The 23,816-nt window shown below is 42.9% G+C and overlaps 1 protein-coding gene across 3 annotated transcripts in view; it reads left to right on the forward strand.

The window, feature by feature from the left end:
- LOC139690790 (serine/threonine-protein kinase DCLK1-like) overlaps nt 1–23,816 on the forward strand; it is a 238,121-nt gene that overhangs the window by 86,146 nt on the left and 128,159 nt on the right. Inside the window, exon 2 of one of the 3 annotated variants that reach the window (XM_071588354.1) lies at nt 1,905–2,017. The exons of the other annotated variants lie outside the window; for them this stretch is intronic. The gene's annotated coding sequence lies outside the window, so the exon portion shown is untranslated. The remainder of the gene's footprint in view (nt 1–1,904; nt 2,018–23,816) is intronic. 3 annotated transcript variants of the gene reach the window in all.

Below are 23,816 nucleotides of genomic sequence, written 5' to 3' on the forward strand. Positions count from 1 at the left end.
AAATTATATTGGGAGCGCCATGCTATTCCAAAATAATCCGCGATTTCACTCCGAATAAAATTACCATTAAATACGTTATTAATATTTTCTTCTTACTACTGGGTGCCGTGTACTGCTGCTGCGTATTATTCGCATACGTAAGGTAATCGTTCTCCTGTTGTTATAACTTCCGTTTTTTCATCTCGCAGTGGGATGTCGTTTTTCGGTATTGCACCGGAAAATCGCGCATTCGAATGAAATTGCAAGGAGGCATTATCTGAATCTGACATGAGTACGGTCCAACGTGGAAACAGTTTTTTTCCCCCCTCATGATTTCCGTCAGTGGCTTTGGTGTTTCTTTTTCCAAGGGACGCGAGCATCCTTCGAAATTCATTCCGTCCGATGCGATGTTTGCCATTGAAAGTCTCGCGGGAGCGCCTGAGGCCGAGAACGGCACAATGGGGTAATTGTGCGCAAGGCGAACTTTTGTCGTGGAGAATTTGATTCGCCTAAAACATGAGACCTGCTTCACGGTTCGCGCTTTCGTTTGGGAAACTTCCTTTGTATGGCTGTGAATGTGGCACCGGGTCGACGGATGTGATTTATCCAGGGCCACCACCTGCCAGAAAAGTGCAGAAACTCGGTGAAAGTAAGGAAAGTTCTACGCATTAAAGTGGTCTTAATTTGTTAAGTGAAGGCGTAAAGGGGTTGTAATATGGATGCTGAAAGTTGCTACGAATTCAGACCTGTGGCAATAATGTATGTTTATCATTCGCGGTAGATGGCGGAAAGAAGGAAATTTATTTAGACACAATTATACACTTTAGAAGTTGAATTCTAAAAAAAAATACGTCATAAAATGATTCTAAAGCTCGAAGAGTCTAGAAAGGTTCAAATCTAAAAATGAGCGGTATTCTTTATTATATTCTGCATCATAATTTTGTTGGTTAGCACTGTCCGGTCTTGAAGTCAGCCATTGAACAGTCCTGTCCTGTTAATCAGTAGGGCGTGAGTTCGATTCTCGCTTAGATATTTTTTCCCCATCGGGCATGGATGCTTGCGATCTAATGGTTACTTTGTCATCATCAGCATTCATTATAACGGGCGTATTACGCTTGTACCCATGTGTTCGTTAAGTTAATTATAATAATAAATAGGAACAGAAGTGCACCAGTATCCCTGAGTAATATGTTCCAAAAGGTATCACGGTAACATGAACCCTCAGTTATCGGGCGTCTTAACGCTCTTTATGCACACCGTATATCGATTATTGGAAATTTTAATTGAATTTTCAATGAAATGGTTAGAATTAATGTTTTTTTAATGGGCGCGGTATTGTCTTCGGAAAAACTTGGAAGGTTTGTTAGAATTGACTAAAGAATTGTGGAGTTTTGCTTTTGTTAAATTAATAGACAAACAGAAACCTAATCGTAGGATTACTGCTTTGAATGGCGATGCGAAAGGTGTGTTAAAGGACAATAACTAAGGAAGAGTTAATTTGCAACAGTTTTTAGTCCAGTTGGATATTGTTGATAAATTTATTATAATTAGAAGCAGTAAAATTATAAAAAAGTGATAATAAAATGTTGTTATTTTTACGAAAATTTTCCACGCTAATCCTGAATTTTAATATCCTTGATTCCTCTTAAATTATTAATGTACACGATTTCGACTTGTTACTGCGCTCTTCGTAAATAAAATAAGAAAATAGTACAATTTAAACGGGAAAACATTTAGCTATCAGCCGAAATTCGTCTGTCAAAGCTTGGCTTCCAGGTTCTCTAGCGTTGTGCCATGTATTAACTTTAACACGGGTAACTAAATTGTCAATGTACTTACATTAATGCATCCTTAATATTTAGTACTAAGTTAATATTCTCTGTGCTTCACATTAACAGTTTACTTTCTTTCTCTCTCTTTCGCAGGTATGGATTGGGTACGTTCGGGCCGTTGGATTTCGCTGCGCTAGACTGCGGGTAACCGAAACCGCGGATACTGCATGGGCAGATGCACGACTTTATGTGAAACAACTTCTACGGTATGACTTATTTTGTTTGCGGTACACAGTTGTGGTCTTACTTTCTCCACCATAATTAGAAGTACTGCATTTACTGTTTGGTGCCACCGTCACTGAAATTTCCATTCGGAAACATTGAATTCCCTTCTCGGGGAATCGAGGCAGGCTCGGTGGGAAAGTCTTAAATCCCATGACTGCTGCAGCCGTGGCTGCGTCGTGCCCCGAAGACGTCGCTCCCATTCTCCGCGGTTTCGGCGACTTCTCTCCCCCACCGCCCTCCCCCCCCTTCCCGCAATCCCCCCCTCGGTCTTCTTACCCGGGCTCCTTTCCCGGGCCCGCCAGACCGACGACGCACGTTACGTGCTCATGGGAAATTAAAAGGAATGAGCCAAGTGGCAAGGCGAAGGTTTTACAAACTCATGCCTCTTCCAACTCGCCGGGAGCCTGACGCACAGGATCGGATCCGACGCAAGTTTTCTTCGGAATTGCCAACCCGTTTCGGAAGCAGTTGCTTTATTTCGTTTCAGCGGGAACAGTTTGTAATCCTGAACCGTTAGGAGTGAGTGCCTGCCGCGTGTTGTACTCGCGTTGGCTTCGTAACAGGATTCTAAGGGGTGCGGATCAGCGAATACGAGTCGAGAGCGTGTTTAGCTCTAGTTTGAAGGTCGTAGGATTCCTATATTAATGTGTATTGGCATGCCAACAGATTTGCGGCATTTTTGTCCGCGAATTTTTTATCTCCTTATGATTTATCCGAAAGCCTTGGAAGTCTCACTGAACATTTCAGCTAGCTGACGCAGACCAAGTGGTAAACGTTATTCTAATCATGGTTTTCTTGCAAAGCGCCTAGTAGGTGGTTAGAAGGGTTTAGAATACTACCTTAATCAAAAAGTTCCCGGAATAACCACCGTGTGGCGCTCCCATCGTTCCGATTTGAGTTCTGTTTTTTTTGTTAAATTGGTACATCTGTTGTTGATATTCCCTTTAAATCTTAGTGTCATAACTTGACATTTGCCAAAGTTACGTAGCCAAGAGTACATCTATCTCTGTGTGTGTTGGCGATTTTTTACAATTTCAGAAATGGATTTAAATTTGCAACAACGAACTTGTATTAAATTTTGCGTAAAAAACGGATTTAGTGGCGCACGGACGTTGGAAATGTTGGAAAAGTGTTTCGGCAACGATTCTCTAAAAAAAACGGTCGTTTACCAGTGGCACGAGCGGTTCAGAAGTGGTCGTGAGTCAATCGAAGATGATGAACGCAGTGGCAGACCATCGACATCGAAAGTCGGTGAAAAAATTGATAAAGTAAAAGAAATGTTGGTCAATAACCGCAAATTAACCATCAGAGAAATAGCGGAGGACTTGAACATTGCCTATGGATCCGCCCAAGACATTGTGGTTAATGATTTGGGTTTCCGTCGTGTAGCAGAGCCAAAAGACCTCAATTTCATGCAAAAAAGAGACCGTGTTGACGTCGCAAAAGACATGATTTGCGAGGCTGAATCCGATCCCACATTCATCAAAAGGATCATTACTGGAGACGAGACGTGGGTTTATGAGTACGACACGCAATCCAAACATCAGGCAAGTGAATGGCGTTCACCAAATGAGCCGAGATCAAAAAAACCACGTCGTTTTCAGTCAAAAAAGAAGGCAATGCTGACGGTTTTCATGGATTACAACGGTGTAGTGCATCATGAATTTTTGCCAGAAGGCCAGACAGTAAACAAAGAGTATTATTTGGGCGTTATGAGACGTTTGCGTGAAGCAATTCGCCGAAAGAGACCAGAAATGTGGGCAGAAAACTCGTGGATTTTGCACCATGATAACGCACCGTCGCACAGTGCTATCATTATTCGTAATTTTTTGACGAAAAATGCAACAAATACCATCCAACAGCCACCGAATTCACCTGATTTGGCTCCCTGTGACTTCTTTCTGTTCAATCGAGTTAAAAAACCATTACGGGGAACGCGTTTTAGCAGCCGAGAGGAAGTAATGGAAAAATCGCAGGAAGCACTGATGGACATACCGAAAACCGAATATAAAAAATGTTTCGAGGATTGGATCAAGCGCTGGCATAAGTGTGTTGCAGTCGATGGGGATTACTTTGAAGGGGACAATATAGATTTAGATGAATAAACTTGTATTTTTAATTTTCTGAATAAATTCCGGGAAATTTTTGATCAAGGTAGTATAAGACTTTTCTTACTCTCTATATTATATACGTAAATATATAAATATATGTTAGGAAAATATGAAAATTCTTTCATGATGGGGTTGGCAATCCTGTTAGGGAAAAAATTGTGGGGATCCATCTTTTCGTATCTTTCGGTCATGCTACATAAAATAAATGTACGTTTGCTGTGGTCCGGTTACTTTCGTGGGATAAGTGAAGGAGAATTCTAATTGAACCGCCGGTAAAAAAACAAGGCACGCGATTTCTGTAAGCTCTTACGGTCCCCTCCTCTTCAAACCACGAAAGGAGCCGGATGATTTTAATATCTTTCCATGTTCGTCTAGAAAATGTGTTCTCATCCTAATTCGTATGCAGCCTACGCGACAATAGCGAACAGGTCGTCGGAGGTGGAGATAACTCACTTCCATTCTTGACCCGAATGAACAGCTGTTCCCGACACGAGTAGGTATACCACCATCCGCCTCCGTGGCTTACGCATTGGCGGAGAATTTCGTGTACGGATAACCTGTTCATCGACGGGAAACCTCCGAAATGACTGATGGTAGGATTATTGCTGACGCGAAGGGTGTGACGAATATCTAGATGGAGTTCTGTGGGCGTCTTTCCCCCGCTCGAAGAGTGGGGCCGCGGGGTGTGGACTACCAGGGACACTTGAATCCGTCACCATTCCGGCAGTCTCATCCACCCCCTTCCGCCTCTCCCATCCATCACTCGCGACTCCCCATCCTCCCTACGTCATGCATTACGCACTCTTCCCATCTCCCATATGTGTGCATATCTCTTAATTAGATGGCTAATTCGAGTGAGGAAAAGCTGGAAAGGTGGATTAAATTAGCTATGATTAATCGTTGACAGTCTGAAAAATAATGGACGCTTATGAAGGCATTTGGGAGTACTCCGAATTTTGGAGACCAGAACCCATCTTTCCTTGGCGTCCATAATATAATTTCACTCTAGTAATTCTAGTACTATTAATCTTATAATTAGTGTATTGGGGTCCAAATCTCTGCACTCGTTGTCTTTTCTCACTGATAGTTTTATATGGGCATGATGTATTTTTGACTGGAAGGTATGGTGAGGTCAAAGATATTCGTTAATTCAGAATTCATGAAAGAGAGTATTTATTATTGGCCCAGCAAACTGCCACGGGCGTGTGAAAGAAATGGTCACGCCTCCGTCTGTTAACAAAATAGTATTGTAAGAGGTGCATCATACTATTAATGTTGGAGGCTGTAATGTATTGTAAGCATGGTTAGTGACAAAGAAAATCAAATACTATCTGCAGAAAAATGTTGCAAAATAGGCTCTAATGGCCGGAGAATCGATGAAATGGCTTGGATAGATTTGGATAGGATTGTTTAGAAGGATGCCACTTTTACTCCTTATGTAATATTGGGTTACATTATTTTTTGTACCGTTGTAATTACAGTATTTTTTGTACCGTCAATTCACCGTGAAAAAAAATTCTTTGCTTCGGTTCCTCAATTTGTTTATCTTCTGTGGTGTGCTAACTGCTGTGCTCTAGCCACGCAATTTCTTTTATAAGTCTATTAAATTATCCATTTGAAATCGTTTTTAAATTCTGGCTAGTGATATTTTTCTAATGCTCTCCTTCCTACAATGTTCGCACATCGAGAGGCTCTCATTCGAAAGATATATATGTTTCGTTACTATCTTATGTGGTGAAACTTCCTCGTATTGACAAGAAAATAATGGAATTTTCCCTTATATTTTTCTAAAAAAAAACAAATTAATCAATCCGGAAGTTGGTTAGACCGCATTGGGTAGCTCACCAAGTTCCAAGCTATCACCGAGAGGAAACTACGCAAGGGACCAAAAAACAAAGCGAAACACGATGTTTGGTCAATTTTCGGCTGCGATCGTCAATGGAAAATCGTTGCGTTGACTCCAATTAAAAGTTTACTGTTTACTAAAGAAACTGTTTAACTTATTATTGGATGCTATTACATTATCGATGCGGTCGCAAAATCTGTGTCACTGCCCTCCCTCCGTCAATTTTTCTTGAGGTTTATCGCAATAGTGGGCTTAAGTCTTCTAAAGAGTTGGTCTCTTTGTAAATAATATTTACCTAACGCGTCACGCGGTTGGCGTAGTTTTTGGAAATCCATTGTAATGAATTCAGCCCTCCGTCAGTGTGTACGTAGTTCTTCCGCTCCCCCATATATCTCCTCTCTTTACCCCGTAATCCCATCCCCTCCCCAATTCCATTTCCCTTTTTCATCGCCCTCCACCACCCCTCGAGAAATAGCCTCAGGGCCCTTCAAGCCTTCCCGTGGAAATGGCAGTCGGACGCAGGAGCACTGCGTGTGCGTGTTTCGTGCATCTCGCCGCGCTCTTCTATTTTTTTTTTCGTCTGCGAGAGTTCCTCCGCTCTCACCCTTGCGCCATATGCACTCCCCCCCCCCGCTGACGGCATCCTATTACCCGCGTCCCACCCCGCGTCGTCCCCCCGCTTGTTGTTTCCCTCCCCTCGCCGTTCAATGCCTCTCCGCCCGCCCCCGTCTTCCTAATATCCGCCTGCGAGCGAAAGCGGTGCGCGGGTGGTGTATCGTGCGCGGCCGTCTCTCCCTGCCCACTCAAACCCTCCCTCTTCCGCTCTCTCTCTTTCTCCCGATTCGCCCTTCCACTCCCCCTTTGTAGTTATCATCATAGCCCCCCTCCCTGCTCTCCATAAGGAGGACGAACGATGCGGGATCCGTGAGGCGGTGGTGTGACGAGTCCTCCCGCTCCCGCAAACGTCATGCTCGACTCTCTTCGTCAGATGTCGTCTGCGGGAAGGAATAAAAAAAAGGGTACTTGGGGGAGGGCACGTATGAATGCAAGTCGCGACGAGGATCGTTTCAGCGACGTAGATTTTTAAGATCCCCCGAGTTTCGTTCGCGAAAGGGCTTTCGGGCCCGGCGCGTCGGTGAATGCCACGGGATGTTTTTATGTCATTTTTTTTTGGGGAGAGCAAGCATTGTAAGGGTATTTTTTTCCTGGACAATTCTTGGTAAACCAAAAATTCGATGCGTTTATTGTGTGTGTGTGTGGAGGAGAGAATGAGAGAGAGGAAAAGTCGCCATTGGAAAGCGTCGACTGTGTTGTCGACCAACAATGCCGCCATGGTCGCTCGGGAATATTAGAAGCACCGCATTCAAATTGTGGTTAAATCCCTGGGGATTTCGTGTGACGGAAAATGAATCATTTCCTTTGCTCCTAATCATTCATGCCTTCATCAACAATTTCTTTATTTGTGCGAGAACGATTTGAAACCAATGGGGGAATGAAACCATTGAGGATTCTCATAGGTGTTTGATAAGTGAATACAAGGTGTTAACGAGGTACGCTGTGTTAGTAGGAACAAAGGACTACTTTTTTGCGTGCATATGAAAGCTAACATGTCTCTGGTCTTTTTAGTCTCTAATGCTTGTTGAATACCCCCACTTTATGTCAATCCCCACGCATTAAAATTCCACAAATCATTCCAGAAACATACCTGGTACAAAGTAAACGGTGTAAAGCTATTCTTATCGTAATATTCATTTGCTCCCTTCCAAGTGCCTTGTTGGCGCAATGTGTGTAATGTTAGAATACGCATGTTATTATATGTAAATATGGGGAATTATGGGAAATGTAATGATTTATTACAGCTATTCCAGAGGACAGGTAGTGTAAATCCATCTTCCCGGATCTATCGTTCCATGGGAGGGTGACTTCCATTTTACGCAACGAGACTCTTTCGCGATCAATTTGAATGAGGGTCCATGAAAATTTATTTTAAGCCCATTTCGTAATTTTTTGACTGGCTCATAATTCACATTCAAAGTCGTTTTTAATGATTTAAAATTAATCATGAGGAAGTGCCCCTGTCTTCCGGCAGATCTCCCTGGCTTCCATCACAGTCCACTTTCTGGAACCGTCTCTTTCCCTCTTTTGTGCCCCTCCCTTCCTTTCAGTTGGTCTAATACCTTTCTTGTTCTCTTTCCTCAACTTGTCCTTCCTTAAATTAAATTTAAATTTTTATGTCAATTTTTTTATGGTGTAGCAAAACAAATTTTCTTGGAATACTCGACGATTCATTGCTTGAAATAATTAACTTGATTTTTTCACCTTGATAAAAAATACCTACTTGCACCTTTGGGAGCGGCGTCCAAAATTTTGAAGTGGAAAGTCGTCCTCGCCTTGCGGTGGGACGGAAAATGAACTGAAATAAATAGTTGGAGAAGGTGGGTGGGGTTCATTTCGCTCGCCCCAGAGTGTTGCGTCAAGTTTTCCCCACGTGGAAAGGGTCGACAGTGAAATATGCTGAAGTCATCAACCCTCTTCATATTTTTCCCAGCGCAGAGGAATCGTGGCGGGAACTCATGAAAGGTTTTTGACGTGAGTTATCGGCAAACATTTCGGGCTGCATTTTCGACGCTACCTGGTTTTTTCCCACGGAAAATCTTTATCTTCCGTGAGGAAAACCCTATTTGGGGTTTTCTGTCGCACCGACGGCGTCCCCGACAACTCTTTGTCAACGCCATGATTACGTGCTGACAAACTTGATTCTCTTCCGGGGCGAAAGTGGTCCGTCGCCTTTACTCCACCCAGCCGTTCAGTATTTCGGCTTTCGTACCTTGATTTGATGTCGTGTGGTCGCAGGTGAAATATTTTACGTACAAAAAAGATAGCATAGCATTTCGTAAGTTTCAAGGCATAGGAGGGCGCTAAGAAAGTCGATATATTCATGAAACCGGCAAAAAAATTGAAAATCAGATGCAATTAATTTCCTGGTTTCGAGGTTCTGTAATGCTGATATTAATATTCTTCGGAATTAATTCACCACGGAGAGTTAGTGACCATATGATCCTTACGCAGTTGATATTGGTTTATCCATGTTTAGTGTATTAGGAAGACTTATTCAGGGGTCGCAAAGTTTTTTATCTTTGTTTGAATGACTTCTCTTCTACTAGTGATGGTTTTTTCTCCACGATTTGGGCATAAATTTTCTTCATTACCTAATATGGCAAAAGTGCTATGTGACCAAAAGTCTTTCATGTATGGTAGGTGGCTACATCCCTTCGCCTGCTGTGCATCCCATGGTGTGAATGAACACCCTGCTGGTGGCCAGCAGGGTATCATGTAGACGTAGATAAGATCGTCGCAGGCGATATATAACGAAGGGGGTCCCATATTTGAGCTTGTAAATATTCGCAAACTAAGGTGAGAGTTTTGCATCTCTTTGGTGAGCTGTGAATTCATTAATCTTGTTCTATTCAAAATTCTCCAATTTTTGTTAAACGATTAGTGTTCTTGTATTGTCACAGTTGTTCTAGCATGATGCTATTATCATTAGTGTGTCGGGTGTCCTTCGGTAATACAATGTTTTCGGCTAACATTGAAGTTGACTAATAACATCATTGGCTTAGTGAACGTCGTAGTAGGTAACGTTCAGTCTGCCTGGCGATGACGTTTCATCCCTTGACTGGTTCAGTTAGTTGAGAGTGAATTGTCCTCTTTGATTTACGTTCTGTCTTGGATTGTTTGAACGTTGGGACTGGATGAAGAAGGATTTGACTGCTGAGTAAGACATTAGAAATAGGTTTTTACTTTGAGAAATTACGTTACCTCCACTTTATCCATGCCCCTGAAATTTGCCGCGAACCTTCTAAAAATACGCAGCGGGGTTCTTAAATAGAGAGTGAAATATTTGGCAAAAGTATTGCATAAGCACTCAAATTTAGAGATGTGTAAAGCCAACAGCTTTGGTTGACAGCGGTCTCCGTAAAAAAAAAGTCATTATTTGAAAGCCCTTGTTTCACTTCTCACATCCATTTTGTAGACGCAAGTGGATGGATTTGGGGCATTTGTCGACTTGGTTTTGGCATAATGCCAGACTCACTAACCATTGACGTGGATCATGACACTTTTTGTTTAACCTCCTTGTTGGCTCTTAAGCGTTTTATCGAGAGAGTCTCTCTTCCGTGTGATCCAAAGTGTCGTGTGGTTATAAAAAATAGCACCCTGGCGACGCAGTTGACACCTAAACCGCTCGACTCCCTACTAGCTGTGCGATGTGAAGATACATCGACACCAATCCGATATTTTTTTTTATATATCAGCCTAGTTGATGTGTGTAATTTAATGGAACCGATATGTCAAGGACCACTTTTTATCGCCGATATGAGGATGCCTATGTGGGCGATATGACGAAATGGGCGATATAGAAAACTTGGACATACTACCTTGATCAAAAATTTCCCGGAATTTATTCAGAAAATTAAAAATACAAGTTTATTCATCTAAATCTATATTGTCCCCTTCAAAGTAATCCCCATCGACTGCAACACACTTATGCCAGCGCTTGATCCAATCCTCGAAACATTTTTTATATTCGGTTTTCGGTATGTCCATCAGTGCTTCCTGCGATTTTTCCATTACTTCCTCTCGGCTGCTAAAACGCGTTCCCCGTAATGGTTTTTTAACTCGATTGAACAGAAAGAAGTCACAGGGAGCCAAATCAGGTGAATTCGGTGGCTGTTGGATGGTATTTGTTGCATTTTTCGTCAAAAAATTACGAATAATGATAGCACTGTGCGACGGTGCGTTATCATGGTGCAAAATCCACGAGTTTTCTGCCCACATTTCTGGTCTCTTTCGGCGAATTGCTTCACGCAAACGTCTCATAACGCCCAAATAATACTCTTTGTTTACTGTCTGGCCTTCTGGCAAAAATTCATGATGCACTACACCGTTGTAATCCATGAAAACCGTCAGCATTGCCTTCTTTTTTGACTGAAAACGACGTGGTTTTTTTGGTCTCGGCTCATTTGGTGAACGCCATTCACTTGCCTGATGTCTGGATTGCGTGTCGTACTCATAAACCCACGTCTCGTCTCCAGTAATGATCCTTTTGATGAATGTGGGATCGGATTCAGCCTCGCAAATCATGTCTTTTTCGACGTCAACACGGTCTCTTTTTTGCATGAAATTGAGGTCTTTTGGCACCAACTTTGCTGCTACACGACGGAAACCCAAATCATTAACCACAATGTCTTGGGCGGATCCGTAGGCAATGTTCAAGTCCTCCGCTATTTCTCTGATGGTTAATTTGCGGTTATTGACCAACATTTCTTTTACTTTATCAATTTTTTCACCGACTTTCGATGTCGATGGTCTGCCACTGCGTTCATCATCTTCGATTGACTCACGACCACTTCTGAACCGCTCGTGCCACTGGTAAACGATCGTTTTTTTTAGAGAATCGTTGCCGAAACACTTTTCCAACATTTCCAACGTCCGTGCGCCACTAAATCCGTTTTTTACGCAAAATTTAATACAAGTTCGTTGTTGCAAATTTAAATCCATTTCTGAAATTGTAAAAAATCGCCAACACACACAGAGATAGATGTACTCTTGGCTACGTAACTTTTGCAAATGTCAAGTTATGACACTAAGATTTAAAGGGAATATCAACAACAGATGTACCAATTTAACAAAAAAAAAACAGAACTCAAATCGGAACGATGGGAGCGCCACACGGTGGTTATTCCGGGAACTTTTTGATCAAGGTAGTATACTCGACATGATAATGTGGCCGATTTAGTTTGATTTATTTGATATTTTCGATATTACTCGACATTGGAAAATTATCTATGTCGCTGTATGTCGCCACCTCGATACATTTTTATGTCGACGGTCAAATTTGGAAAATTATTGCTGTACAGGCGTACTCGTAGCGTATCTGATTGTGCTCTAACTTTACGACGGTATACCTCGAGGCTTGCGTTGCGGACCGCTTACGGCCCAGCGGTCGCACTCGGAGAACCATTTTGCAAAACACAGTGTCAAATCGTCCAAAAGTGTATCCTGTCTTATGCTTGATGTATTGGATTATCCTTTTGCTATAATTGAGTGTGCTATCCTTTCCGTCCCAACACTTCCGTGCGCCATCAATTGTGTCTGTCAGTGTCGACGCTTCCATTGTCAAGTCTGGAGGTGCTTCGACTTGGCAGGCTTGGCCTTTCCCTTACTTGGAAATTTATCTTTGCAGTTAAGATTCGTTGGGGACGAGTAGGGGTCGTACAAATAGCGGATAGGAGGGATAAATTAATTAGTCTTTACCCTGGAAAATTGCTTGACTCCGGCTCTCCATTCCTCCTTATCCAATATTAATTCTCTTTAAGCACTGATAACTCCTCTCCCTAACACTCTCATTATTTGGTCTCCGTATTTGTTTTCCCTCGTTGGAACCTGCCCTCCATTTTCCCATCTCAAAGTTGTCCTGCTTTACAAGTTTTTTTTTCCATACAGCTCTTAATATTGCCTTTCCCTCTATCTGTCTTCTGTACATTTCCTCCTTTTTCATTTGTACTCACCATTCGATCTTCACCGTAGCTTCTATGCTTTTCGTATTCCATTTTATGGAATTCCAGTTTCGGTTGTAGCATGAGAATGTTTTATTCTGCGAGAATTATTCATACAATGCTATTTCTTAACTTCGAAGGTGATAGGTTTTTAATTTTCTCCTACGAATAGTGTGACAATTTGTGCCTTTAGCATTAGGTTATCCATAGATCCATAGATACTCCTACTAGTAAGTAGTGGGAGTCAGTGTACTAGACCCCCTATAATGGCAGATATAGCTCCTATGGAGAGAAAGTTGTGAAAATGAACTTCTAAATAGTAACTATCATGTATTGCAATATCAAGATGGCCTATAATTAAATTGGTTGCCATGTAAATGTGTTAATCATCTGAAAATTTTAATTCCTCTTGGCATTGCAATAACTTTGTTCTGAGGTGACATATGCTCGTGTCTATCCATCTATTCGTATGGTGAGTATGTAATGGTCTCATACAGTGAATCCTAGGATCCGAATCGCAATTATAGCGTAAATTATTCCCAATGCTCCGAAATTTTCCTTTTTTCCTCTTTCTTCTGCAATAATATATGAAATTATACCAAATCATTGGAAAGATTAAAATGTGATCTTCAGGAAATTTCAGGTATTTATTTCGTCCTGTAGTTTAATCATGATAATGCGCAAGTTTCCAAAATATTAGATCAGCTAGGCTGGGAATCGATCCCGGAGCGAAGGTTAAAATACCGATTAAATCTCTTGTATGAATTTGAAGGAAGTCTCTTTAGCAGTGATGTTAAAAATGTACTATCACCCCATCATACACCGGTATAAGAGATATCATGTCAATAAAATTAGAGAGATAAAGTGTGGAACATGTAGTTTTAATATTTCAATTTTTTCCACGAACAATGAGTGATCAGAATATGACCACGGGAAAGGTCATATTTGGGTAAAAATTAGTCTGGTATGTATTCACCCCCTGCCACACACCCTAGCGGTGGCTTGTAGGATACTAATTTAAAATAATGCATTTACTCCATGGTTATAAATAAGGGTTGTACAGATTTTTTTACGGCTATGTGAAGGGGTAGTGTAGGTGGACTGAGGTCCAGGGGAATGAACGCTGCGGTGCGATATGAATACAGCTATGCACATTTAATCCTGTGAGCAGCCACGAGGGCGTGCGGCAGGTGGTAGTACGTAGGCCACGAGACATAAGAGTAATCGTTGATTGGTATGTCGTAAATTGTTCTCTAATGTTGTGGTATCGAATAGTGCGAATTCAAAATGAGTAAGATGATGCCGCGAGAGTTTTGTCGTATCAGCTTCGTGCATTATGGAATTAAGCGACTTCTTATTTCGTTGTAGCCTGTCGCTATCACGTCGCATCGCCTCTTCGCATCACCGTCTTCACATTAGGGCTGTGGGATTTGGTGAAAATGCGACATAAATGTTCGCCCTTTCCTCCATCCACTCGTTGTGCACTACATTGATGCATGGTTTTGACATTACAATTATTTGTAATGCATATTCTCCGACTTACTTGTATACAGGTACATCGTCAGAGTCGTTGTTATTTAAATGTCAAAAATCGAAATTTAAAATGTTGTACGTCGAATACCGTATTTTCGCCGCGACGCGATGCTTAGGCAGCAGTCGTACGACTTCGCAGTCGATACGTCATTATATCGCAGGGGCCCGTGGGTAGGAATTCGGTACGGATTTCGACCCTGGAAAATCAATCTGGCATCGAAGTTTCCTGTTTCAATCCTATTGGTCCCCACTGCCCACTCTTACGCACTCCTCTGCTTTCCTCCTGCACATCACGTTCCTCCTCCGCTTCTCTGCTCACACTCTTTTTTGCTCCTTCCCGAGGTTGTGTGAGTCATTTTTAACTCGACTCCCGATTTGCTCATTAATGTGACTCAACGTTTCTGTATCCTTCCCATTATGGTTTTTCACTTCATTCATGCCGGATGATCTCATTTTGTGCCGTGATCTGGTTTGACTTGGTTTTTGCATCTTATTTTGATACCAGTAAAGGAATTTCTCAGTTTCTGCACCATATTTTGATGCAATTAAAAGCGATATGATTCTCTGTTAGCATTTTTTTATTGAACTAAAATATCTAATTATGGAAGTCTTCGCATACACGCTAGGCTAACAGCGACGAAAAGCGTATTGACGAAGCTAGGATCACTACTTTTCAAAAACACTTTATTAGTAATTTGAGGTGCGGGATCACTCTCTCCGAGGCGAAAAACATGACTCACTTAGTTTGTAATGAAGACATATTTCTACGTACGAGTATGTTACTTAGTAACTTCTTAGTCTGGATTTAATGCGATATTCAGGTACAATGATGAATCCTAGCTCGTCGTAATTTAAATCCGTATTCAGTGTAACTATTTTTTTCTTGAATATTGGGGAAACTTCACAAAATGTAGACTACAACCTCCCAGGTTTATTTACTTTGAACTATCTTTAATTTCCCTGAATGCACGCACCATTGTAACAAAAAGATGGTTGGTAAATTTTGAGCGTGAAGAGTAAACTTTGTCAAAATGCAGTCACCACAGTGAAAAGTCATTTGTCTGGACCGGGATACGAACCCGGTTTGCGGCAGAGTGCTTTAACCAACTAACATTCAGGACCTTCTTTCTATGTTAAGTACTCTTCGTGAATTTCTTCGGGTTTTTAAAGTTACTAGACGTCATGACGATATACCGTTCATACGTTACCACTAGTTATCAATCGTCGTCGGGCACATTGTGCTACAGTTCACGCGGTTGAACCTCGTCCATTTTTCCTGTAATGGGTCGTGAGGTGAGGAAGATTAATCTTCACCATAACATTATTTTGGAGCAAACGAGTGAGCGGAATGACGAAAAGCAAATGGATGCAAAGCGTGCAGTGGCCGTTTTTTCAATGCCTTATTTCACACTTCACTGTGTGTCATGGCATGCTTGGTATTAATTATATATATATATATATATATATATATATATATATATATATATATATATATATGTGTGTGTATATATATATAAATATACGTGTGTATATACATATATATATATATGTGTGTGTGTATATATATATAAATATACGTGTGTATATACATATATATATATATATATATATATATATATATATATATATATATAATTTCGTCGAAGTAACGCGGAAGTGTTGAATAACAAACTTGGACAGTAACAAACAATACAAGAACACATAAAAAGATCACTCACACATTATTTATTGATCATTTCGACGGAATTCAGCTCCGTCGTCATCGGAAGAAATGGAAGTAATGACACAGTAATTCACAAACACACACTTATATATATGAGTATGTGTTTGTGAATTAATTGCCTATTCTTAAAATTACTTTTATTGCTTTCACAATACTGCTTCCTTAATTCACGAAGCTGATTTTCCTTGTTGGAATTGCACGTACGTACTCGTATATATTGCACAGAAATCCATTGCGCCCATGCATTTTGAGTTTTAATTCGGTTTGAAATATTACGACAGGATTAATAAAAGCGCGCCTGAAGGTGATAGCGACGATAAATGTGTAACATCTGCTGATGCAAGCTTCGTATTCTTCTTCCCAATCCTAAATTACCTGCCCGTGACCTCAAGCCATATCAGACGTGGGTGTGTGCCTAGAATATTGTTCTGCTTAATTCGAATTCATACACTCTGGACTGAATTTTCTCGGGGGGAATAATTTCTATCGCGCTGTTGTGGGGCTGCTCGTGCGTATTCAAATTCAACCGGATTCGTGTGCTCTGACGGCCCTTCCGTATTTTAATTTGTACACTGCGCGCGAAACGTGGATTAAATGACGGGAAGGGTCCAAACTGTTTCAATTTCTCCCCAAAATGAAGCCGTTTGTATGTATGTCTGTCTCTTTCTCTCTCTCTCTATCTCTCTCTCATCTTCCCTTCCAAAAAAACCCCCCCACTTCGTCTCCCCTCTCTTACCCCGTCCCCTTCCGCTCCGCCTCCCTCATCGCCTCCGGGCACCGCCAAGATTCCCCACGCCTCCCTGCCGCGGGGTGGGGTGGGGGAATTAAGAGCCCCAAGTGGTACGGGAGGGGGGTGTGGGGCTCAATGGTCTTAATTTTACCCTAATGAAGTCGTTGAGAGCGTCTCTCTCACTCGCCGTGTGCTCTCTCTCTCTCGACTTCCCTTTCCCCCCTTCTTCCTTTTACTTCCCCCCCCATCTACCCCCCATCGTCAAGTCAAATCTCTTTCTTATTTATTCACTTCCTGGAAGTGCGTGCCGTCCCTTTCCACGTCGAAGCGAAATGAAAATTTGTAAGTCCCTATTGGAGCACGTGGAGTGGGGTGGATGGATATTGGCGTATTTCACAAATCTGCGCGCTTCCTCCCACATTTTTCAGTTTTTTAAATCTCTCTCTCCCGACTGCCGCGTCTGTTGGTGATTGTGATTTGATTTGTGTTGACGGGAGGGTCGACGATGTGCACGGGAGAGACATACTTTCAGCAATTACCGGCGCACACAAACCCCGACGTCCTCGTCTTTTCCATCACTCAAACATCCATCCCCACCTCTTTACGCCGCCTGTCCAGGTTCTCCTTTCCCTGTCGTCACTCCTTGGATAGGTCACCCAAACGCTTAGCGTATTTGGTCCCTACTTCATTTAAATTACGATCGTGCCGGTGTTCACAATCCATCGATATTAACGGCTCTCGCCGTCGTCTCGTAGTTCATTTATTACAAGTTCTCGGCAAACGGTGTGGTCATGTCAATGCGAGCAGTTTTTCTGAAATTAATAAATTTCGCGCATATCGGAGATATTTTCCTCGAAGACACGGTGGAGGAGAACTGTGATTCCAGCTTTGATCCATTTCAGAGGTACAGGAATAGTTTAAGGAGTGGTAGTGTGCGCTCTGCGTTCGCGTATCAGAACCAATCTTCGGATTGATTACTCTGATTGGAGGGTGTCCAACCACCTGCTGTTCCTGTTGCAATTTGAGTTGTCTCCTTCATTTCGCCTTTGTTGTGTTTCCACCAGTTCAATTTTGATTTTGTTAATCCGTGTACTTATTTATATTTAAATAATTAGGCGTTACCCTCACTGACGACCTCTCCTAGGGGAAAAATATACGGAGATGGTGTGGGCAAGCTAACAAAAAAATAGGATATATTAGAAGATTATTGGGTAAATATGATTGAAATATCAAAAATAAAGTTGTTATTCGCTGGTTCGGCCTCATTTAGAATATGCTGCTGGTATATGGGGTCCTCACGAAGTTAGATTGATTGCCGAATTGGATCGCGTGCAGCGTAGAGGAGTTATATTTGTAAAACGTTCGGATAAACTAAGCAGCGTATCCAAAATATTAGAGCAGCTAGGCTGGGAATCACTCACGGCGCGAAGTTTAAATTACAGATTAAATCTCTTGCATAAACTTGAAGTATGTCCCTTTAGCAATGACGATGAGAAAGTGTTTTTAGTCCCATCGTACTAAGATAGTCGAGATCGTGTCAATAACATTAGAGAGGTTAAGTGTAGAACAGATAGATTTAAGATGTCATTTTTTCCACGAACGATAGGGGATCAGAATAACGTTGTCCAACAGCGGTAGGGGTAAAAATATTTGGATCAAAATTAATTAGGTATGCACCGTAATAGTGGCTTGCCTGGGACCAGAGGATATTAAAATACTAGTTTATTAATGCGAGTAGATCAATACCTGACTTACACTGCAGTCATCACAGACTACTACTGTATTCTACTTATACCAGCAATGGACTGATGACCAATGACCCCTGTTAATCAACCCGTAGTTTGGTTTGATGCTTATACGCTCTCATCTTAAATTAAGTTGTCCGCGTCGCCAAAATGTTTTGAGTGAGGGGCTCAGCGGGGTCATTCATCTCATTTCCCCTCATCCTTCCCCCGCGTCGCCAAAATTAATTTATAAGCCTTGGAAATTGGTCTCCCGGAATCAAGTGCTCTTCCCCCCCACCCCTCTATCCACCATCCGGGAAGGTCTTTCAGTTCTATCAGGGAGGTTAGCGGGGGAGGATATTGCCGGTGCACCGAGCAATTGCATGTGCGGAAATGGAAAGGAGGGGCGGAAATGGAGAAGAGTGCGACAACCCTTCACCACGGCAGGCTCTTGACTCGGGGACTACAATATTCTGGTGGATACTTTCGTAGCGTTGAGGTCTCATCCCACCCCCGAAATGTGTGCTGGAAAATTTTTCGACGAAGCGCGAATGCCACGCTCTTTGGTGTTTTAGTGAAGGGGCGTAGATTAAAGTTTCTGCAGAAAGTGCGTGTTGGACAGTACCCGCTCTATATACCGCTCCGAGCGTAAGTTTTCTCACTCTCGGCCGTTCAACATCCAGGAACATCGCGAATTTAAAACAAGTAAAAGTGGGCGCGATGGGTCGCATTACAGAAAGGGTTCTCCAATGTGAATTTTTGAAGCGTTTTGATGTAAATGGCATTGATTGGGTTGCTATCGAGTCTTCTCTCGTTAAATCTTAAAATAATTTATCATATTCATTGAGGTTAAGGACTGATGCGGAACGGCAGGTCTTCAATGAATAAAATTGTCTGAGGCGTCACTTTGTGGAAGCGATTCATATCGGAAAAGAAAGAAATACTTAGTTGTTCCACATATATTTTATTAACACGACCTAGGTTTCGACTTACAAAGTCATCATCAGGTGATCAACCTCCATCCAACCAACATCATCACCTGATGATGACTTTGTAAGTCGAAACCTAGGTCGTGTTAATAAAATATATGTGGAACAACTAAGTATTTCTTTCTTTTCCGGCAGGTCTTCAATTGAAAGAGTTAAAACGTGCGCCGAAGTAAGGTTTATGTATGAGGTGAAAGCCGAACTGTTGCTCCAAATTCAGTTTTGTCGGTGTGATTTTCTGCGGATAGTAATGAACGTCTCCAGTAATCATTCGTAACTGATTACAGTTTTGAATCCTCGCTCGGGCATTGGAATGTACTCGTAATTGGGAATTAAAAAGTCACGAATTTGAAAGCGTGGTAAAGCGTGATTCGCTTCGCACGAAATATCGTATGCCTTCTCGAAATTTTCGTGATAAGCCTTCTATCCGCTACAATGTCTGCGCATTTCCTGTCGTTTATAACCATTGTGTCCATGTCGCGTCCTTGGTGTTTTCCAATAACATAGGATATGCTGCTAGTATACGGGACTTTTTAGCGTATCCAAAATATCAAAGGAGGTAGTTTGGGAATCAATCTCGGAGCGAAGGTTAAATTGCAGATTAAATCTCTTGCATAAATCGGAAGGACGTATCTTTAGCAATGATGTTGAAAATGTATTATTACCCCAATCGTACTACGGTAGTCGAGATCATGTCAATGAAATTAGATGGATTGATGTAGAATCAATAGATTTAAGATTTCATTTTCATCTATGAGCGATAAGGGGTCATAAAAAACATTGGCCGACCGAGGTAGTGGTAGAAATATTCGGGTCAAAATTAGTGTGGTGTGTATTCACCCTCTGTCACATACCCTACCGGTGGCTTGCTAAAGCCACCGGTAGGGTATGTGACAGAGGGTGGCTTGCTAAAGCCACCAACCGGTGGCGGGTACTAAAAAAAATGTCCATGTTCATATTTGAAAAAGTATTGCAAAAAACTGGAACTTATGTGGCATATCCATATTAATTATTTTCATATGGGAAGAAAGTCACGATTACTTTTTCCCTCTCTTGGTGAAACGATGACGCCGACGACCATGGTTTCGACGCTTTGGGTCATTTTCAAGGTGACGATGTGTATATGCAAGGTTATGGGTGTGTGAGTGCATGTGTACACACACGCGTATACCTGTATGTAACCTCCAGGACGTGAGAAAGCGGGAGAAAGTTGGTAATTTTCATATTCCATTGTAATCATTGTAAATAATATTGTACTATCGCGGAGGGTTTTGCATGTGAAGTAACCATAAAGCTTAATCTGCGCGAACCTCGCGCTTGGATGTCAAAGGGTACCTCTTTTAACTAATGTTTACAGATTTTACTTTGATCTTCTCCCCTGTTATCATCCTTTCCATTTGATAATGATGGACGCCCGACTAAGCTTCTAGGTTGTGCACCGAGATTCGCGTTCAACCCTCATTCCAAGCGAGACAATCCGGGAAGTAGGCAGATTAGTCTGGCCGGCTATGGTGCGATGGGCAGGAGTCGTCGCCTCTCGCTTTCGGTCGATGCAAAGGGGGACGAGTGTTATTCTCTCCCCCCCCCCCCCGACACACTCTCTCTCGCCCGGATTCCGAAGCCGGCTGGACGGCGGACCACTAATTGCAGAGGGAATCTCCGTCCGCTCCCACACCCCCACGAGGATCGTGTCTTTTGTCCGTTTGAACCCACTCCTCTCTCTCTGAGCATTGCGTGCGTGCGTACTTCCATCTCCGCCTCCTTCCTTCCTGCCCCCTGCCCGCCTATCCCGCCGCACTTCTCGCCCTCTCCCCAGCATCTCGTATTGCCCATCGCCCGAATGACCCTCTGAAGCCTCATCCTCTCCTCCCCAGCGGCCGTCTGACTGCCCCAGCACTTGAGCCGCACCCAGCCATAAGCATCATCCCCCCCACCCACTCATCATCAGCATTCTCATCTCCTGTCTCCTCCTCCTCGATCCCTTTTCCCTTTGTGGGTGGGGGGATGAGGGGATGTAGTAGTCTAGGACCAGGCGAAAGATGTACGTCTCCTTTAGAGGACAGGCGCTCCCTCGCGCTGCGGCAGTCGGGAGGTGGTGGTCCTCCTCCCACCCCCTCTCTCACCGCTCGCCCGCCGCCCCCCCCCTCTCACAGACCTTGCCCTTCGATCTACGCTTTCGTTCATCCCATTTGGATTGCGTTGCCGCAGCGGCTCGCGTCACGTAACCAACCTCAGTTTAATGCCCGCGTCTGCGTCTGCAGGAAACAGAAGAAGACCACGGTGAGATATACTTAAGAGGGCATGGTCATTTCAAACTAGCCAATTTCATACCCTAGGTCGGGTATGCATCTCCCCCTATGTTTCGATGTCTCACCTAAAGCATCGTCCTCAGGCCGTTGCTGTGTATCCCACGATGGCAACGGTAAGGTCGGCCATCGCAACGTCTGCGAAAGCCCGATCTCGTAGAACACCCTTTCAATTCTCTCTGCTTTGACGTGATTTTCGAGTGAGAAGAACGAATGTTTGACGGTGTGTTTCAGTTTTCGCTCGCCGCTGTAATCGTGGGAACACGGCATGCCTCAAGAACTGGAAAACTCGTCTACATCTACACAACACCTTACTCCGGGGGCGTGAGGCAGGGGGTGCTAGATCACACCAGTTAATTAGTGCGCAGGTATGAATTATTGCATACATATTAGTATGTATTTTCTCATATAAACCACCACGCGTGCACATGCATCCATAAATGCCGAATACATCACGCAGTAAATGTTTTGTTCGACTAAATCGTTAAATTTCAGTCTTTATAGGGATAAATGTATTCGGATGCCTCGGTTCGGTTTTGTTTCGATTGCGTATCGTGCGAGGGAAGAGTATGGGACTTGAATCTGTCGGTGACGATCTACGTATCTCTTATTTTATTCCGGTTGTCGAGTATAGTTATCCTCCAGTATAGTTTGCGGTCATTGTAAGTACGAGGGTCATCCGGAAAGTAGTACCCGTTCGTGCCGCATGAAGTGCTGACGACGCGAGTAGCCGCTGGACGAGGTCAGATAGCTTCAGTGGCTTGTCTGCCTTCTCTGAGCCAAGTTGCGTGACGCTAGCATTGCCTGTGTTGTTTCTGTGATTGTTTACAATGTTTAAAAAAATTGAGAACGCCGCCAGTTGTGAAGTGAGGGCAGTGATTAAATTCCTCAATGCAAGAAACGTTCGCCCATGTGATATTCATCGCCAATTAAAGGAGGTGTATGGAGACAATGTAATGGACGAGTCGTCTGTTCGGCGGTGGTGTCGCAACTTCAACATGGGGAGGGGGAACACACACGACGATGAGTGTTCGGGGAGACCGTCTGTCATTACAGACCAACTGGTGAGCTCAGTTGACGAATTCGTGAGGAACGATCGGCGCGTCACAATTGATGACATCTGTGAGCATTTTCCCAATGTTTCTCGAACAATTGTTCATGAAATTGTTAAACACCATCTGCATTATGCAAAAATTTGTGCAAGATGGGTCCCTCGCGTATCTCAATGAGCTGGCGGCGAAGGACTATGCAGCAGGAATACAGAAACTTGTCACACGTTATGACAAATGCCTTAATTTGCTTGGAGATTATGTTGAGAAGTAGTTTAAAGTATCCTCTTTCAAATAAAATTTTTTATGTTTGTTAATATTTACTTTTGTGTCTTTATTTCACGAACGGGTACTACTTTCCGGATGACCCTCGTAATTGCCTCGGTGTCGCAAGCAACCTCGGGTGTCCTGTACCTTCCTAAAAGTGTGGCCTGTTCTCTCCGTGATTCAAGGGACTCGCAACCTAATTTCACCCTAATTCATCCAACATACCCATCACGCCTTCTCTTTCGTGAGCCCTGCGGCATCGGAGCCTGCGCTGGGGATCTCCGTTCCGATTGGTTCCGCGGCCTGCGGCAATGCAGAATCGTTGACATGAGAACGTCGCCTCGTAGATTCTGGTGTGCACGCGGTCGCACACTCTGCTGACACTCTTCCCTCGCTTCTTTCTTCCTTTTTTTATTGCCCCCTTCACTGCCCCCTCCCCTTCCCCAAACCCTGCTCCACCCACCCTGCCTCCGGGTGACGTGTTGACATTTACAACCGAGGACACCTTTCCCGGGATCGGTTTGGACGTTGGTGTGAAAACGCTGGCAACTTGCTTTCAGCGTTAGATTTCATGTGCACCTGAGTCAGCGCTTCCCTTGCTTCCACTCGACGTCCACCTCGGAACTTATTCTTCTCATGTGGACGTAAATTTTAAAATGAGTTTTATTGCATTCACGAGCTCAAGAATGTGAGGGAACACTTGGTACTTGAAAACGTCCATATTTTTCATTCATCCATGTCGCTAGGAGTTTAAAAAGTTTTAAGCATCCGAATCGTACGTATAAATTTCATTATTTTTGACTCAATAAATGTGGCTTTTTTTAAGTCACGAATCTATGGGCGTAACTGCACATCATGCTTCTTTTATTGTTTAATATTGGCGGAAATATGTATTGAAATGTTGATTGATGAAAGTTGTTCGCGAAAAGACGCTCGTCGTAAAAGTAA

This window comes from Hetaerina americana, unplaced genomic scaffold (genome assembly GCF_022747635.1).
Source record: "Hetaerina americana unplaced genomic scaffold, ioHetAmer1.1.p SCAF_3, whole genome shotgun sequence".
NCBI lineage: Eukaryota > Metazoa > Arthropoda > Insecta > Odonata > Calopterygidae > Hetaerina > Hetaerina americana.